Source organism: Mytilus edulis, chromosome 10 (genome assembly GCF_963676685.1).
Source record: "Mytilus edulis chromosome 10, xbMytEdul2.2, whole genome shotgun sequence".
NCBI lineage: Eukaryota > Metazoa > Mollusca > Bivalvia > Mytilida > Mytilidae > Mytilus > Mytilus edulis.
The window spans coordinates 20372537-20388056 of NC_092353.1; the positions used below are offsets into that span (position 1 = coordinate 20372537).

General features: G+C 33.4%; 1 protein-coding gene across 2 annotated transcripts in view; it reads right to left on the reverse strand.

Moving 5' to 3' along the window:
* The window catches only part of LOC139490596 (protein mono-ADP-ribosyltransferase PARP4-like), a 101576-nt gene that overhangs the window by 52017 nt on the left and 34039 nt on the right, over window positions 1-15520 (reverse strand). The window lies entirely within an intron of this gene.

Consider the following 15520-nt stretch of genomic DNA (forward strand, 5'->3'; position numbering starts at 1 on the left):
GCATGAAAATACGGATTTTTTATGTGTTATTAAAATTTGCTATTACAAAATGATAGAAACTGTTATAAATTAAGGAATGTATCTCCCTCATGCAAAGCTCTGATTCCTTTCACAGATTTGGCTATAATTTTTGGACCTATTGGGTTATAGCTCTTCATCTTTTTTATAAGCTTTGGATTTCAAATATTTTGGCCACGAGCATCACTGAAGAGACATGTATTGTCGAAATGCGCATCTAGTGCAAGAAAATTGATACCGTTAATTTTATTATATCTTCAGCGCTAGACTTTACATTTTCAGCGCTTGACTTTACATCTCAAGCGCTAGACTTTATATCTCCAGCGCTTAACTTTACATCTCCAGCGCTTGATTTTACATCTTCAGCGCCAGACTTTACATCTCCAGCGCTTGATTTTACATCTCCAGCGCTTAACTTTACATCTTGAGCGCTAGACTTTGCATATCTCTAGCGCTAGATATTACACATCTCCAGCGCTAGACTTTACATCCCCAACGCTAGACTTTACATCTACAGCGCTTGACTTTACATATCCAGCTCTAGACTTTAGATCTCCAGCGCTGGAGTCTACATTTTCAGCGCTTGACTTTACATCTCCAGCGCTATACTTTATATCTCCAGCGCTATACTTTATATCTCCAGCGCTTGACTTTACATCTAGATCTCCAGCGCTTAACTTTACATCTCAAGCGCTTGATAGTACATCTTCAGCGCTAGACTTTACATCTCCAGCGCTTGGTTTTACATCTGCAGCGCTTGACTTTACATCTCCAGCGCTAGACTTTGCATATCTCCAGCGCTAGATTTTACACATCTCCAGTGCTAGACTTTACATCCCCAGCGCTAGACTTTACATCTCCAGCGCTTGACTTTACATATTCAGCGCTAGACTTTAGATCTCCAGCGCTGGACTTTACATCTCCAGCGCTAGACATTACATCTTCAGCGCTGAACTTTACATATCCAGCGCTAGACTTTACATCTCTAGCGCTAGACTCTATATCTCCAGCGCTAGACTTTACATCTCTAGCGCTAGACTCTATATCTCCAGCGCTAGACTTTACACATCATCAGCGCAGGACTTTAAAAGACACTTTATAATCTGTGTGAGACCAACAGGGCTTCGTACTTTAGAGCCTCTAGTTATTTATTATAAAGAAATCGCATGTATAGGCGCACCTGTATTCTGGTTGATATTCGCATGTGTTACGGAGAATATATCTCCCAATTGAAACTATATTCCGCGCTTGTATGACAGTTATGAATATTTTTATATTTTTCTCATAGTATTTGTTATATGATATATTTTATAACAATTGCATTAGGATTTTTTGTAATTTCACATTTAAATTTGCAAAAGTATCATCTCCTCTAAAGCAGTGACATCGAATGTTTTCTTATAACTAATTTTTTTTTATCCAATATTTACAACATTTATTATAATTTCACAACATTGTTTTCGCTTTAATAAAAGCGAACTGTTTACGTCTGCAACATTAGACAGAAAATTTCACACTAAGTTAACCTGATTCCCAGAGATGATAAAAACAATGTAATTAAATATCCACCAGCTGCATTTGCAGACGACTATTATTTGAACTCTTAATGACTAGACTGACCTACTGAAGGTGTCATAACATTTAGGAATCCCGTAAAGATTAACGTTCAACTTTCTACACTGTAATAAACTATTTAAAAAATACTGTTATTTTTAAAAGAAATTGTAACTTTGTTTCAACATAATTCATATTGTACTGAAAAATAACGATTAGATTAATTTAACTTGCAAAATTATAAGTAAAACTATAAAAACGAGTTCTACTCTAATTAAATTCAATCATACTCCTTAAAACTATTTAAAACTATTAACTATTGTTTTTCAATAATTTAAAACTATTTAAGTTAAGATATCTAATCGGGTCCTACTAAAAAGCGTCGGGAGCGCCCGGATGAAGAAAAAGCGCCCGTGGAAAAAAATTAGCGCCCGGGGAAAATATATAGATATCAATTTTAACAATAATATATGAATACTATTTCGAAAAGCTAATAATGGATCACAGTTTATGCTGAAGATTTATAAATCGTTAAACACCGACAGATACGTTTCTCAAATTTCCCAGATAAATATTAATTTTATAAAATTAAAAGAGTTGCACATTATTTAAGAACGGTAAAAGTAATTGAACAAGTGTTCACCATGCAGTTGCGAATATTAGACCTCGGGAACTGAATTTTTTTAAACTAACTAAATATACGTTTTGATCGAGGACAATATCGTTCATGATTCTTCTATATACTTATATTTACCAACTTATATACAATTTTTAAATCTAAAATGTAAAAGTGCAACAACACTATCTAAACACTTTAGATTTAGCATCGTTAATATCCCCATTTATACGGGTGAAACACGCAATGTTTTTTTTTTTCATTCAGGAAATCACTTATTCTCCCGGGCCTTTTTTTCTTCCTCGGGCGCTTTTTCTTTTCTCGGGCGCTCTCGGGCGTTCCCAAGCGCTTTTTAGTAGGACAGATCTTATCGTATTATTTATTTATCGTAGGACATGTAGAAAAAAATCCGTCCTTTCGGATAAGTAGTTTTATACATATCACCCCAAGGTTATCCTAGTAACGTGTCGAGTAACGAGTTGCAGCATGAAAACAAATAAATGGTGGTGTCAAACTGTCAAATCCAATGTATCTGTGTTTTCCCCCCAAAATGTTTTTATACGGAGCACTCAGGGGAGGACAAGATAACTTCTTTAACACCGAAAAATATATTAGAAAAAAAAATGAATAAATGAAATGTTTTAGAAATTGTATGTAATCACAATGACTGACATGCTTGAAATCCTAAATTGGATGCGCAGTTGCTTATTATTTTCTTTTCTTCAATTTTACCCCACCCCCCTTTTTTTTAAGAAATGAATATATTTCATAGATTAGACTACATCCATTTTTTTTGGGGTAAAATATGGTTCTTTAACTCCCAACATTGGTAGAGCCTTCAAACACCAAACCCTGGATCAGTGCATTTAGTCTGTTATGATTATGGCAGAAGACATGCAGAGAAATGACTAATGACCAGTGCATTATAGGATTTACATTTTTCCTTTTGGTCAATCATCTTGCAGGGTCCAAACGAGTTCACCTGTATGTGTGCCATTTGTTTTCTTAATTTCTTTATCAGCTATTGACTTGGTATCTTCTTATCAAATAATGTGTGTGAAATTTAAATCTCATTTAGATATACATGTTAGTTTCTTACCCTTTTTACTTTAAAAAAAGCCATTTGCCAATGTAATAAAAAGAATAACGAATCAAAGAATTCAAATAGGCTGCGCGCATTATCAAATTCATGTGTTGTTCGGTCACTCGTTGAATATTTTTCTTTTTGGATTCTTCGATAATTTATTCTATAAATCTCATTTTAATTTCAATTGTACGTACACGTACTTATGTATATGTCGTGTACAAGTTGCGATTTTGTACAGGTTATAACATGTACAAAAATATTGTACATGTTATAACTTGTATAACGCAAAAATACAAGTTATAACATGTACAAAAGTACCTCATGCATGTTATAACCTGTACAAAATATTGCTTAAAAATGGTTTTAACTTGTACAAAATTTAAAATTAAGTAAAATATACATTTAAATTCACCAATGCATAAAGAACAACAATAAATAGACCAGAACTTGTCTTTTTCTGTAGAGGACAATGATCACAAAGTTTCAGAAATATATGTTTCATGACTTATGTTGGCAAAATGTGTTTTCATATTAGTGTATGGTAATGCAGTCCATCATGGCTTAAATAAGTGTGAAACTATTTACTAAAAGCTTGCATTCCTCAACGACAATTACATTAGATACTAGTAACTAAATTCATCCAAAAATTTGTAGAAAGATTCCTAATAATTTTGGGAAATACTCCTCCCTCTCGATTTTATAGCGTGCAAGACTAAAACAATGTCTTATATGCTTACTCTGTAAAAGTAAGAGAGAGAGAGCTGAAATAGTTTTCATTGGACCACGCTTCATTATCAATATCTTTGTATCTACTCTTCAACATTTTTGGCCTACAACATGACTTATGTAAATTTATAACTTAATTTTTGTTTATAAACTATAAGATCATTGCATGAGGCGAATGTCATTTTGATATGTTTTAAATATATATCCTCTACTTTGAAAGCATGTATTTGTGGCCTTTGGATGTTGTCTGCTTCACGGGCAGGTTGTTTTTTTAGACACATACCCCATTTCAATTCTCAATTTTATTTGTAAACACATCCATCCTGGCTATCCTCTTATGTCTTTTAGTGTCAACTAGAATAAAAGTATTTTACTATTGCCTTCAAAGAGGACATTAACTGGGACAACATCCCTAATGCGCCTCGAAATGAGGAACTCAAAAGTCATGTGTAAAGAAAAAATCTCTATGTAGTGATATTGGATATGTTTCTAATTTTTACAAATGACTGAACTTAACCATTTGTGGTGATTAGGAAAGTAGAGGAACATAGAATAAATGTGTTAAAAAAATAGAGCTATAAAATGTGTTCAAAGTATTCAATTTTCAAAGAACTTATTGTGTTAAAAAGTGGATATTTTACCACAAGGAGCCACATCACAAAAGGATGTTCGGGGTATGCTAATTTACGGAAAAAGTAATCTCACTTTGTACCCGGAAAATTTAACCACATTTGTGAAAATGTCACAGCTAACTAACAAGCTATCCAAGTTAACGATATGGACTGAGCTACAGGAAAAAACGTTACCATTACCGCCTATGTAAAAACAATTAAAGATATTGACCCAACTGTAGCAAAAAGAGACAAACACACTAACATGAAGGAATAATAAAAAAGTTATGAAAATGTTATTGAGGTCAATATCATCTATTGCGATAATAGAAAAATATCCTTATTTTTTGATTTTGTACAAGTTAAAACCATTTTTAAGCAATATTTTGTACAGGTTATAACATGTATGGGGTACTTTTGTACATGTTATAACTTGTATTTTTGCATTATACAAGTTATAACATGTACAATATTTTTGTACATGTTATAACCTGTACAAAATCGCAACTTGTACACGACATATATATGTTTGTTAACTGGAAAATATTTCTCGGTCTTAAAATCAATTATACGTCGTATACTTTTCTATGTTAAACTTATATAGTTAGGCACTTTTGTTGTATGTTTATATCATTCGGTTTTTTTAGACATTTATTTCTTCCATTAGTTCACTGTTGTAGCCTAAACATATATTCAAAAGGCTAAGTCTAAGAAATCAAGTTGAACCCCATCATGAGTTGAAACATCAATATATATAGTCTTAGGTCTCTACTTTTTATATTTTGTTGTAAGAGATGTATAAATACTCTGTCACGTCCGGTCTATGTTTTAGTTAGTTTTTTTCTGTTTGTATCGATCTGATGAGACAAGCCATTTTCAACTGGCTTCTATAGTTTGTTCATATGTTAGAAGGTTGAGCGCTCACAAACATGTTTAAACCCGCCACATTATGTATGCGCCTGTCTTTTGTATAGAACCTGCAATTTAGTGGTTGTAATGGTTCATGTCATTAATTTTTGTTTTTCCCAATTGATTTGTGAATTATGCCGTTATTTTTCTCAATTTATTTGTTTCACTTTTTATTTATGTCTTGGCCTTTCATAATCGACTTTAAGGTATCGGCTTTTGTCATTGTTGAAAGTCGTACCGTTACCTCTTATTGCTAACATCTACTAAATATGAACTTTGGTGGAAAGTTGTCTCATTGGCAATCATACAACATCGCCTTATATTTATAATCTTAGGAAAGGTATAGGAAATAGTAAGGAAATTGGAAATATATATGCACGCCATTTAATAAAATTCATGCTAGTGCTTTATTACAGAAAATAACATGCAAAACATTAAACGTTTGAAGTTGTAAATTGTGTTAAAGCTTGCGGAAGAATATATCAAAAACGTTTTACGACACTCCCGATAAGGACCGGTAACTCTGTATTTTTATGCGGGAAAATATGAATGGCTTCTCATATCTAATCTTTCAGAAAAATCGATTTCTTACAAAAGAGTGTCCACCATGCACTTACACTGCACTATTAAAAGCATAGTAGAATATATTGATATACAAATGGATGAAATATAAAAAAAGAAGATGTGCATGGTATGATTGCCAATGAGACAACTATCCACAAAAGACCAAAATGACACAAACATTAACAACTATAGGTCACCGTAAGGCCTTCAACAATGAGCAAAGCCCATACCGCGTAGTCAGCTATAAAAGGCCCCGATAAGATAATGTAAAACAATTCAAACGAGAAAACTAACGGCCTTATTTATGTTTAAAAAATGAACGAAAAACAAATTTGTAACACTTGAACAAACGACAACCACTGAATTACAGGCTCCTGACTTGGGAAGGGCATATACATAAATAATGTGGAAATTATATATACAGCCCTTGGATGGTGTTAACTTTCCAAAAAATTGTATAGTGTACTGGTGTAATGGTGTAATGGTGTAAGGTGTATGGTGCTGTGGTGTATGGTGCTGTGGTGTATGGTGCTGTGGTGTATGGTGCTGTGGTGTATGGTGTAAGGGGAATGGTGTAATGGTGTTTGAGGAATGGTGTGATTGTGTAACTAGCGATCGGGAATGGTGTGAATGATGGTGTACGACATCTCATTGGTTGAAACGAATTTCTTTTTATTTTATTTTTTCGAGTTGTAAACATACTCAATAATAATATTCTTAATATTTGAAATTTAATTGCATTATGGGTAATTTCGGATCGTGTAGATAGAATGGGGAATGGTGCATGGTGTAATGTGTAAGGTGTATGGTGCAAAGGTGTAACGTGTATGGTGTAATGGTACAAGGTGTATGGTGTAATGCTGTAAGGTGTATGGTGTAATGGTGTATGGTGTTAGTGGGAAGTTTACACCATCCAAGGACTGTACATGTAACTGTTATATTAATAATAAAATAACAACAAACCAGTACATACTCTGTGACGTTTATTATAATATGAGGCAGGCATTACCTGTAAATGGGGACGAAGTCTGTATGAATTATTATTTTGTAACTTAAATATTTGTTCAAAAAAAAAGAAACGGAAATACCGTAACGTTTCCGATTTTGGTTCTGTTGTTAGGGATTTTAGTTATGACGTTATTTAAATTATAACGTCATATACAATGTAAACAAAGAAACGCTATCATCAGGTAACGTTTTTTCATATCAAGGAATTATGTAAAATGAAATTGGTATTGCGCGTTCCTTCCTATTTTTATACTAGACTGATAAATATATATTTTACTCAAAGATTCACGCAAACGAGACCGGAAAGGGGACGTACATAGTACATTTCTGCGCAGGTCCGGGATTTCAAAACATGACATAAAAAAAATTGAACGATTTTGAGTTCATTAGTACAATGAAAAATTCGGGAAATTTTCCCGAATTTTTTTTTTATTGAATTTTCTACTGTAATTGGGGACTTCGTCCCTATATTAGTATAATAGTCCCAAGTAAACTGATTTGTATCTCAATAATATCATAGTTATTACGGTGCGGTTGAATTTCCTGTCATTTATTCATCATCCACGCAAGAACTTGTCTCAGAAAAAATATCATCTGTACATTAAACTCAGTTTCAGGTATAGCAAATGTACAGAGGTGTGATCTTTTTCTGTGACATCTGCTTTTGACCATCCACAAGAACTTGAGTCATCCGATGTTCAGTACTTCAGTACTTTGATTAAGTTGGAAGTTTTCAGTTCAAAATCGATTCATGAATTTTTTTGGTGAAAATAAGATTTTTGAAATATCAATTATTGCAACAACAGAAATCGCGTATTTGTCTTCAATAGTTTTAATAAGAACATAACACTTTTTAAATATAGGACCAATTGGCCTATTATTTTCCTTATTACAGTGTATTCAATTTAATGATATACATTGCCTTGTATTGTTTCTTGTGTTCGTCCGGAACCATTCATGAACTATTTGCCACTGGCGTCCAATCAAATCGTTTCCTTTGTTGACTAGTATATATAAATCGATTGAAGCTTGTTTATATCAAGTGACTAATTACATGTAATATTTTTTTTATAAACTGTAGTATCAAAGCTCCTCTATGCACACAAGACGTTATTTATTATTAATTATGGACTTCTTCCAGTAGTTATTTTATATCTATGTTAATCTTTGGTACACCATTCTTACATGTCAGTCCTCTCCCACCATAACATCACTCGATTTTGGTTAATAAGTTGAAAAGTTAAATTTCGTTTATTGTAAGTGTAATGTATCAAGAAAACAAAGACGGGTTCAAACAGAAAGGTTTTGAAATCAAAGATAACTGTGCACCTTAAGATCAGCATGGGTTTATTAGTCGTCAATACGTGTACTTAAAGTCCAGTCTAAAAATAAGCATACTAGGTACTTTGATTCAAGGACGAAACCACGATGTCTAGTCTTACTAAAAAATATAATCAATATTCAAACTCTACTTATGAAGATTAGAACAGATTATACCCATGTCATATCTTTTACCAATTCAATTCAAATATTTATTGTCATATAAACTCTGAACAATAAGTTTGTGACAAATAATATAAACATACACAAAATACATTTAACAAACAAAACCATGAAAACAAAAAAAGCAAAAAAGCAAAACAATCTATCTATATGATATATAAATATATATTTTATAAATAAATCAAGAGTCCCCTGTCCTCAGTTCTAATGCCTGTTTAAAATAGGACCCTAAGCTTTCTACTTCTTTTGAGGTTGATGGACAAAGAAGATATGTATTTTTTTCATTTTCTTGCCAGGACATAAAATCTGGCATATGTTTAATTACATTTCCTATAAAGTTCTCTCTTAGTTTAGCAATTTTTTTGCAGTATAAAATAAAATGGGCTTCATCCTCCATTGTATTACAGGATGTGCATAGTCTTTTTTCTCTAGGTATTTTTAAATGTCTGCCTTTTTCTATCATTAAATTATGATCGCTAATTCTCATTTTTGTTATGTTACTTCTCTTTTCAAAAGATTTACAGTTTAAGTAGTTTTCCATTTCTAAATTTTGCTTTAAACTTTTATATAAATACAATTTACTTTTTTTATTTATTTTTTCAAATTTTTGTTCAAATATATTTGTGTAGAAATTTAAGAATTGATGTTTTAAGGTTTTTTTTAACAACTTTACCACTTAATCATAAAAGAATCGCGTCTTGTCATTGCCAGTGGCGATCTATGATAGGGCGTGTGCAAGATGTTCACCCCCTCCTTTCATCGAAATAGACAGAAAATAGTATGGTTCTCACAGTTATATGTATCTAAAGGATAAAGTAGTCCTTCACCTAGCTCCTCTCGCCAGTATGAATTGCCTTTTTGGGATTTACACTCCCTTTTCACATTTCATGGATTCTCCCTGATTGTACTAACTATTGTACAGAAATGAGTTAAATCAGTCTAGAAAATACTTAAGGTGGTATGGGAGTCTAAATAAAAATGATAGAATTTGTTCGTTACTTTGCCAAAACGTAGTATCTATTGATACATGTCGAAAAATATAATAAAAATGATAAGTCAACGCGTATTTCTCAAGCTACAGGACGGGACAAAATGACACATTTTGTATGGATTATACAGGAAAAAACACCATTTTGTGATTAGAAACTAAACAAAATGATAGAATTATTAAATACTTCAGGAACATATAGATTTCAGACACTGCTTTGAGAATATCAAAAGAAAAGATAGGGTCACCGTACTTTTTTCCGTCTAAAATACAAAATAGGAAAATTCCATGAATCCTTCAGAAAATGCACTGTTTTAGAGATACCTCCCCCTAAAATGCCAATTAAAAAAACCTAAAAACAAGCCAAAATAGTTAACATTTGCAATAATATTAATATTTATAAGTTCTATTCTTATAAATTGGCTCTTATAAATGAAAATTCGCATTAAATATCTGCATTCCTGCATCAAATTTTGCTATCTTGATGGAAAATCTAGATCTTTGGTTCTCTGTTTTTTACAATCCAAGATGGAGGAAGACACTAATACCACCTTAAGACTAGATCATCTTGTATTTAAATTTTCTCAACTTGTAATTTTTTTAAGAAAAATATGTATTAGGTTTTCAATCAAATTAGTATTATCACAACTGCATGTGACCATGATGACTTTGTGTACTTTTGAAAATATTACAATTACTGTTACACAGTAGCATATCAGATTCCTAACCATATATATAATTATCTATAGATGAAGGCTATTCATTGGGGAACCGTCGTGTAATGCATTAAATTTTTGCTCGCGTAATTAACATAATTTAAAGAAAGATGTGATATTGTAATCAATGAGTCAATTTTTCACAACAGACCAAGTGACACAAAAATTACCAACTTAAGGTCACCGTACGACCTTCACTAATAAAAAAAAATACCAAACTGCAAAATCAGTTACAAAGACTCGAAATGATAGGTAAAACAATACAAACAAGTTAACAAACAGCCTGACTTATGGTTTAATTGGTGAACGACAGAAAATGAATTATACTTCATAGGAAAATGCAATATTTTGATGGCTGATACGAGGGTGTTAATTTACTCTATCACATGGCCGAGAGAGTGACAATTTTTTTTAATGTTACCTTTTCGTCTAGAAAATCGATAGTTTAAAGGACAATGGGTTGACTATACATCAAGTAAATAAAAACACGGCTAAAGTTCCGCTACGTTTTGACTCAGATTTTATCATTTGACTGTCAATCCCCCCCCCCACCCACCCACCCCCAAAAAAACAAGACCGTTCCTGTTTGTATATGGTTTAACACTAGTAATTTTTAAGACACTTTATAGCTTGTTGTCCGGTATAAGCTAAGGCTCCGTGTTGAAGGTCGTACCTTGACCTATAATGGTTTACTTTTATAAATTGATACTTGGATAGAGAGTTGTCTCATTGGCACTAGCACATGCCACATCTTCTTATATATATGTATACTATATAAATAGAAAAACTGATTACCAAAAACAAGATGAATAAAAAATATCAAACGAAAATTACAAATACATCATTTAGTGAAATATTCCATGTGGAACACCTAATAAAATTATTATTTAGCGAAACAATATTGGGAGGAACATATATAAATTTGCATATAGGAAAACACATCAACTTAACATTGAATACAATGTTTTTTTGAGGATTTTATATTAAATGGTCTTCAAGTGAAATATGCCAATTTTCAACATTGAAGTGTTCTGTTAGGGGAACATAGAAATATTACACTAAGAACACATTTACATTGTACAAGTTACAGTTTGGTAAATAATTATCTAGGGAACCCACACACCTTTTAAAAGACACATATTTATGGTAAACACATACATGTATCACTTAAAAATGAAGCGATCCCACATAACCCGTTATTTCCTGAGAGACGGACAGAGATAAAGGAACATGGGAAGGGAAGCGGGGGTTAGCGGGCGGGCAGTTGGGGTCAAGGGATTAGGAACTGGATGAAGAGAAGAGGTAAAAGATGTGATATTCTGGTGAAAATGATTTGACGGATTTTCGTATAGGGGTTAAGAAAATTGAAAGTAGGAATCATCCCTCTTTTCTGTAACGCCAAACGTATTTTTTATAAATAATTTAACGACCGAAAATAGCAGATTTTATATAAACATGTACATACATGTATGTTATAAACATAAACATGTTTACCCCCGCCACATTTTTGCGCCTGTCCCAAGTCAGCTGCCTCTGGCCTTTGTTAGTCTTGTATTATTTTTAATTCTAGTTTCTTGTGTACAATTTGGAGTTTAGTATGGTGTTCATTATCACTGAACTAGTATATATTTATTTAATAGGGACCAGGACCAGGACCAGGTGCGGGAATTTCTCGCTACGTTGAAGACATGTTGGTTACCTTCTGCTGTTGACTTTTCTATGGTCGGGTAGTTGTCTCTTTGACAAATTCCCCATTTCCTTTCTCAATTTTATGACTTCCTCAAGTTTTATAAACAAAATGGAAAACAATTTTCATGCAAGTAACTTTTGTAGATTTGTAAATTAAAATTTTACTACAGTTTGGGGATTCCGGAGTGGAGGTGGGTGAGGTTCTAGGGGTTGAACCCCCCTTTTTTTCTTAACTATTATTGCATTTGAATTGGGACTTATGTTGGACCCCCCTTTTTTTAAATGGCTGGATCCGCCTCTCAGGTATACGTTATGTTAGGTTTCATTGCAAATTTATTGTGTAGCATTTTAAAACAACATATTTTATACAACCTTGAAAATATATATCAAAGTTCACCAATATTTACCGCAGAAAGAAAAAGGCGCGTTGTTGAAACAATCAAATGTGATTATCAAACAAGATAGGAATGTTAAAGTTAGGCTTGTTGCTAATTAGAATAAACAGGCTGGGAGTTCCGATAATAAATCTCAGACAAACGCTCCAACTAAACTGTCAACAATTGAGATTTCCTGTCGAAATAATTATCCGCTATATAAAGAAGAATTGCATGTGTTGGACGTTATAAAATGCGAGTTTCATTTTAGTATTATAATACTAGTGTAGCCAGGTGTAGGGTGAGGCTGTATAAAGAACTAGCTTTATACATTTTTTTTTCTAAAACATTATTATATTACTACATATTACTTTTAACTGATTCGCTGTAATTGATTGTTATTTTCTTTACGTCCAGTCACAAATATTTCGAACATGTTCAAGACAAGAACAGATAAATCATAAGTACAACATGTAGGTCCTTTATGCAACTGTATGGAGTTTAAACATCACGATTTTAATTGTTGTGAAATAATTCTGACTCTGACCATTTAGATATTGACAAATATAATGTCTATCAATATTAGAATAGTATAAAGCATGACATTATTCTCATTGGAAACTTTAGAACTTAAAATTGGGAATGAAAATTGGGAATGTGTCAAAGAGACAGTAACCCGTCCAAAGAGCAGAAAACAGCACAGGGCCACCAATTGTTCGACACAGTGAGGAAATCCCACAAGTGAGGTTTTGCTTGCATCTAAACAGTATGTTTGTATCCAAGTTCAGCAAATATGAAATTTAATAAAAAAAAAATCTCCGAAACATATAAAGGAACCAAAATAAGTAGTAAAAAAAACCATACTAAACTAACATAGGCCAGAGAATCCCGACTTAGAATAGCCGCACAAATGCGGCATGTATATATATAATGGCAGTCAGCAGGGTTAAAGAACATCAGTTGTTCGACCTGTTAGTCAAATGAGTTTTGTTTAAATATACTTTTTCACTATTTTGGTCTTATGGAAAATGTTGTTTGTGCTGTTTTAAGACCCTTCTACAACGAAATTTGGTTTACATGCACGAGTATAATAATTGCGGTTTTTATCCAACGCAATCATAGGTTTGAACGTAGTTTTCAATTTAGACTCGTATAAATATATATAATTATATATATAAAACTCGTCTTAACATCAACCCAACAATGTTAGATCTGTAAACTTGCTTTCGCAAATTTTTTGTTTTTCCCTCGCCGGGACACCCAATCGCCTGCACTGTTGCCGTCCTGCTAGACCTCAATTTATATATAACTTGTTTAGTGAAATCTTACCCCCCCCCCCCCCCCCCCCCCCATGTATACATCTATCCTATGTGGAATCAACAAACACACAGCAATATGCAAAGTAAAAAGAAGTCCGGAACCGATCTTAGAATAGGTAACACAAGAATATTTTAAGACACGTTCGAAAGGCGGCTATTGTGATTGTGTCAGCTCGACAGGGACACATTCAAATGTCTGAATGTTGCAAAACTGCACGAAAAACGTATCGCATGTAACACACCCACGAAGAGGCTGCCCAACGGAAATAAACCCTAGTACTGAAATGTTGCAAAACTACAAAAAGACAAAGAGTACACAAAACAACATTAAATACTGAGTAACAAAACACCTACAAAACAAACAACAGAAAAGTAAACAGATGAATGCATCTCTTACAAAAAATTAATTGTTTAGCTCTACCATGATTTATTCTGAAAGTTATAGATTTTTTTTGGGGAAAAAGATCGTGGATTAAGACTTGTGCCTGATCAAGCATATAAATTTAAAATCAGTATTTGCTGCTTGACAGGTGTAAAAGAAAATCTTGTCTGCCAGGAGTCAGAATAATGTATTCGAGTAGAAACTCTGCAATTTCGAACTTTATTCGATCGTCACTGATGAGCCTTTTGTAGACGAAACGCGCGTCTGGCTCAAATACAAAATTTAAATCCTTGTATCTACGATGAGTTTATTAGGCTTACTGTGAGTACTCTCATATTTGTACTTAGTGTCTATTTGGTTTTGTTTGGGATGTACAAGTACCCGGACACGTCCACGTGTAATTTCATGTAGTATTTGTATCTTTAATCATCTGTCGAGTTAAGACTTTCAACTGATTTTTATAGATCGTTCTTATGTTGTACTATTACACCACTGTTTCATGTAAGGGAGTGGGTTGCGATCACGCAAACATGTTTGACCCCGCCACGTCCAGTATGTATGTGTCTATCCCAAATCTGGAGCCTGTAATTCAGTGGCTGTCGCTTGTTTCTGTAGCATATTTGTTTTTCGTTCATTTTTTGGTACATAAATTAGGCCGTTATTTTTCTCGTTTAAATTGTTTTATATTATCATTTTGGGGTCTTTTATAGCTGACTTTGCGGTATGTTGACCTATAGTTATTAATTTCTGTGCCATTTTTGGTCGTTTGTGAAGAGTTGATGCATTGGCCATCATACCATTTCTTCTTTTTTCTATATTTGCCTTGTGAACTAGCACGCTTAATAAACTGACCCAGTGCGTCATTGTAGTACAAAGTTTTGAAAATTTTCAAACCTCATATATCAATTGCCGCCATAAGACGGCATGCTGGACTCAGTCGTATCTTGGACTGTTCGCATTCGGGATGCAATCTGGACTCAATCGGCAAAAAAACAGCAATGGTAAATCTTTCTAGATCATGCCCGTTCCACATGACACTGTCCAGAAAATAGTTATCAAAGACACAAGGATTATAGTTTTTTAAGGCAGACGCGCGTTTCGTCTACATAAGACTGATCAGTGACGTTAAGTTTCAAAATAGTTATTAAGCCAAACAAGTACAAAGAAGAAGAGCATTGAGGACCAACAATTCCAAAAAGTTGTGCCAAATACGGCTAAGGTGATCAATTCCTGGGATAATGAAATTCTTAGTCACAGATCAATGTTACGATTTTGATCATCGCGATACTAGAGAATTTGTCACGACATAATAACGATTGTAATTCGACTAGACAAAATTGATTGAGACTTCCCGAATGTTAAGGGACGCACCTTACTGTCGGGGTGCTTGTCCAAACTCTCCGATCCGTAGGAGTCCGAGTGTTACGAACGTATACTACAGCGTTCAGGCAATAAC